Source organism: Dioscorea cayenensis, chromosome 4 (assembly GCF_009730915.1).
Source record: "Dioscorea cayenensis subsp. rotundata cultivar TDr96_F1 chromosome 4, TDr96_F1_v2_PseudoChromosome.rev07_lg8_w22 25.fasta, whole genome shotgun sequence".
Taxonomy (NCBI): Eukaryota; Viridiplantae; Streptophyta; class Magnoliopsida; order Dioscoreales; family Dioscoreaceae; genus Dioscorea; species Dioscorea cayenensis.
Window position 1 is genome coordinate 12330428 of NC_052474.1, and position 5075 is coordinate 12335502.

The 5075-nt window shown below is 44.6% G+C and overlaps 1 non-coding gene across 1 annotated transcript; it reads left to right on the forward strand.

The window, feature by feature from the left end:
• Positions 1-3971: 3971 nt before the first annotated feature.
• LOC120259622 lies at positions 3972-4078 on the forward strand. Its single transcript, XR_005536179.1, has one exon. It is a non-coding gene; the product is annotated as a small nucleolar RNA R71 (small nucleolar RNA).
• Positions 4079-5075: the final 997 nt, after the last annotated feature.

Consider the following 5075-nt stretch of genomic DNA (forward strand, 5'->3'; position numbering starts at 1 on the left):
AATCTACTGTAACGTGTCGAAACGTGCCATGAACTCTGTATACTATGTGGCCTGCACAGCTCGAATCTCAGCAATCTCTGCTCAAACCTCAGCAACCTCTGTCCGTAGCATCCCCACAGCACTCTTGAGCCTCTCAAAGCGATCATGGGCTTGAGATGGTAAAAACATGCGTAGTGGGGGTGGGTCCTCTGCCACCAGAGATGCCTCGGTCTCCATTAGTACTGGTTGAGGCTCGAGAGCAGGCTGAGAAGCCTCGGCATCATCACTCTCATCCTCAACTATCTATGGAGCTGATAGAACCAAATCAAAAACTCATGTCCGAACCCTGCAGACCATACCCATCAATCTCATCATCTCCGTGCCTCGTGGGTGCAGTGTACTGCCTTCTCGGCCCCGCGAATCGCGTCCAAGAGACCCATGCCCAATACTAGTCTCGTAATGTAGGGGCCCGAGATGATCGCTCTCAATCTGGCGTACTGCCCTTGATGTCGAATGTACTCTGCGATGATGTACCCTAGATGAATTGGTATGCGTTGCACCATCAAATACAAGTGCAGAAGCTCCTGTCGGCTCCCAACATCAGTGCTATCACCACGGCCATTAACCACCCTGCTCAGAATGGTGTGTAAATATCAGTACGCAGGTAGGGAAAAGCACGTGGCCTTGGTCACCATTGGCTCATACTTGCCTTGACCACACAATGCTCGGTAAGCTCTCTACGGGGTCAACGCTCTAGGGTAATCTATCGGTAACTGGGAATACTCCTCAGTGTCTGGGAATACCTCCTCATACAAGCCAAGCCGAACTGAAAACTGAGTGATGCTCATTCTATGGCAGTGTCCAAATGCTATGAACTGAATGGCATCGAGGTTGTCGAATCTCGCATAAGATCTTTCGAACTCGAATGACGATAAGACCTCAAGTGTAAGCTCACGAATAGCTGGCTCCCTAGTCAACAGTAACTGCCTTCATCCACCCACCGAAAGAGATTCTCGACCTCATCTAAGAACTCATTTCCCTGCTGTAAATCTCTCAATATGCTCGTGTCCAGGAATCGAGTCTGTCCAAACTAAATTCTCGACAGATGCTCAAAACGAGCCTGATGCTCGGGGATAGTGAATCTCATGCTCTCAGACTTGGGGAATGACTCATGTGGCCATTTCTCGGACTAGTTGAGATTAGAAACCTAAATCAGTGAAAAAACCAAATAAAAATCCTTCCAAATCGACAATGAGTGGTCGGGAAATGACGTGAAAGTGCTCTCAGATGAATAGAAAATCTTAGGATAAAAAGGAACGGTGATCCTTTAAAAATAACTCGCGCCTCTTGGTGTTCTATACATCCGCACACCCATGTGAAAATTACCCATGCTCGTGTACCTCCACAAGACAGCTTCACAGTGGTAGACGCACGCCCCTGTGCGCTCTCAGGATGACACTCAATCTCTCTGAACGCAACCACACAGGCGTGGGGGAAATACCCATGCCCGTGCGCTTGTCACAAATTTGCCCACAGGGGCGAGTCCACGCCCCTCTGTGCTCTTAAGATAATTTACTAAGTCTCTGCAGGAAAACACACGCCCGTGTGGAAATTACCCATGGGCGTGCGGAAATCACAAGGTCGCTCACAAGGGTGAGTCCACGCCCCTATGCCATCTCTAGATGAGCTCTGAAGGAAAATGCACGCCAGTGCGGAAATTTCAGAAGGGCGTGTGTTTTCTCGAGACATTTAGAAAACTTTGCAGGCTCTGCAAAAAATTCCTAAACATAGATATACACTCAGAGCTTGCCTAATAATGCAATTTTAACCAGAGAAAACATGAAAAACACACTCAAACGACCAAGATTCTTCTCCACACATGATTAGGCACATGATAACACCATAATATCCACAAGAAAATCATAGCAAAAGAATCCAAGAATCAAGACACCAACACTTAAAGCCTTATTCATGCATATACTAACTAAAAACTAGAAAAACATTAAAAACTTGGGTTGCCTTGCAAGGAGCACTTGTTGTCACTAAGCTTGATATACCTTGTCTTACCTTATGAGGGTTCATAGATGAAGGTTCCCTCTTACTTATAGCTTGAAAGTATGATGAACAGAGTCTCTTGAAGGTAGAGGGGGAGTTGTCGGGCTTGGGACCACCTAGCAATGGTACATCCAATTTGTTCAGTTCACGCATATCTCCAACAACCTTGGAGCATTTCCGGTGTCATCTCCTCAGCCTCTTCATCATTTAGAGCACCTTCTCTAGGATCCCCGTCATAGATGGTACTTCTTTAGTCAAACCAAGAATCATAACTTCTTTATTTTCAACGTCTTGGGCGAACAAATCCTCATACGGGTCCAGATTGAACATTTCCTGCATGTATTCATCAACAATCTCATCAGTAGTGTCTAGGAAATATAAAGCATCATCGAAATCAAGAGAATGTCGCATGGCTTCGACAAGGCGGTATGTGAGCTTGTCATCTCCAACTCTTAATGTTAGCTCCCCGCCTTCCATGTCAATCAATGCCTTGGAAGTCTGCAAGAATGGTCTCCCACATATCAAAGATACATCCGAATCCTCATCAACATCTAGTACTACAAAGTCAACCTGAAAATTGTACTTGTCCACCTTGACAAGCACATCTTTGATGATACCCATCGGATGTCTCACCATTTGATCTGCCAATTGCAAAGTCATCCGAGTGAGTCTAGGCTCGGCCAAGCCTAGCTTATGAAAGAAGGTGTATGGCATGATGTTGATACTGGCCCCTGAGTCCGCAAATGCCATTTCTTCACCCAAATTGCCATTGTTACATGGAATGATGAAGCTTCCCGAGTCTTTCTTCTTGTTTGGCAAGTTCTCTTGCAACACCACCGAGCAAGAAGCATCTAAGATCACTGAAGCACTCTCCTCCAAATTCCTCTTGTTAGTCAACAAGTCCTTCAGGAATTTTGCATACTTAGGCATTTGGGTCAATGCCTCAACAAAAGGAATATTGATGTGGAGTTGCTTGATCAAACTCAAGAATTCCTTGTATTGTTCATCCCCTTGGTCCTTCTTCAATCTAGAGGGATAAGGGATTCTTGGCTTGAAAGGTGGGGGTGCCATCTCCTTCTTTTTGCTTGCTTCCTCCTCAACCTCTATTACCTCGGGTGCGTGTTCATTGGGCCTCTCACTCGGAAGCCTATCTTCAACCTTACGACCAATCCTCTGAGTGATCGCCTTCATATGCTCTCTAGGATTAGTCTCAGTATTACTCGGGAAGCTTCCTTGTGGCCTTTCCGATAGAGACTTCGCAATCTGCCCCACTTGATTTTCAAGATTATGCAAAGAGGTGGTGTGGTTGCGAAGTGTAGCCTCGACTGATTGAAACCTTGTATCTGATGATTGCACAAACCTAGTCAAGGCCTTCTCTAAACCGGTCATTGAGGTCTCCAAACTTGAAACTCGGTTTTCCATGTTTGGGCTTGTTGTTGTTGGAAACCTAGTGGCCCCATGGCCTTTTGTGGACCTTGGTTGATCCACAAAAAATTGGGATGATTCTTCCAACCCAGATTGTAGGTGTTGCTATATGGATTCCCTTGGTTCCTCATTGCATTACCCATAAAATCAATATTCTCAACCGAAGATGAATCACCAATAGAGATCGCACAATCGGAGGGAGCAAGTCCTCCACCACACCCTGTGAAAGTAGTCATGGCCTCCACTCTATTCGAGGTTAGAAGATCTAACTTCTTACTCAATGATTCCACTTGAGCTGCCAATGAAGTTACCATGTTTATTTCATGGAGCCCGGCTACCTTTTTCTTCTCCCTAGCATTCCATTGGTACCTATTTAACCCATTTCTTTAATTAGTTGACAGGGCTCAACGGGGGTCTTGCTACCTAAGGTATCTCCTGCTGTCACATCCAAGAGTTGCCTTGTACTCAGATTGAACCCGTTATAAAAGGTTTGAACAATCATCCACTATGGGAATCTGTGTTGCGGGCACTTTCTCAGGAGATCCTTGAACCTTTCCCACGTCTTAAATAGAAACTCCAATTCCGACTGTACAAAGGACAAGATCTCATTCCTAAGCTTTACAGATTTTCTTGGAGGGAAATAATGGGCCAGAAAAGCTTCTACCATCTCCTCCCATGTGGTAATCGATGCTCTAGGTAATGAGTGTAGCCATCGCTTCGCTCTCCCCTTTAAGGAAAAATGGGAAGGTTCTCAACTTGATGGCATCATCCATCACCCCGCTTATCTTAAGCATATCACACACTCAAGAAAGTTCTCTATATGACTCGCTTTGGATCCTCATCGGCCAAAACCATTGAAACTGCATGGATTGCTGCAACATGTGGATGAAAGACGGCTTTAGCTTGAAGTTCTGAGCTGTAATCAGGGGATGCACAATACTCAATTGTGTCCCTAATAGTGAATGTCTGGCATAATCGGATAATGTCCGTTGTTGCTCGTTCTGTTGTGCCATGTTTTTAGATTCTTCTACTTCCAAACCAGCTAGATTAGATGGTTCTTGTACAGGTTCTTTCCCTTTTCTTCTAAGTGTGCGTTCAAGCTCGGGATCTTCTTTAATCAATATTGAGGGGTTCCCTCAGGACATAACCTGGAGCTGCACCGAAAAGAAAGAAAAAGAAATCAGAACGATGATAGAATAAGAAGAAATGAACTAGAATGAATGAATGAATAACTAAGAAAACAAAGTGCAAAGTATCTCTAAATGCCTACTCCCCGGTAACGGCGCCAAAAACTTGACAACGCCCCTTGCGTTTGTCCCGCAAGTGCACGGGTTTGTCGAAGTAATAAAATCCCAGATGAGTGAGGTATCATATCCACAGGGAGTAGGAAATAAAAACACTTAAATTGTTTCTTAACTAAGTGAAAGATGAACAGTGATATGTGTGACAAGATGTGAAATAGCGAAAGTAAAAGAACAAGAAATAGAGCACAAGTAAAAGACAAGGTAAGGCAATCGATATAAATGGGGTACCCGGATATTGTTCCTCTTAGGATAATCGTTTCAAGTGCAAGAACCCTCTATTATACTTTATAACTGATGCAATAATGAGTCCTG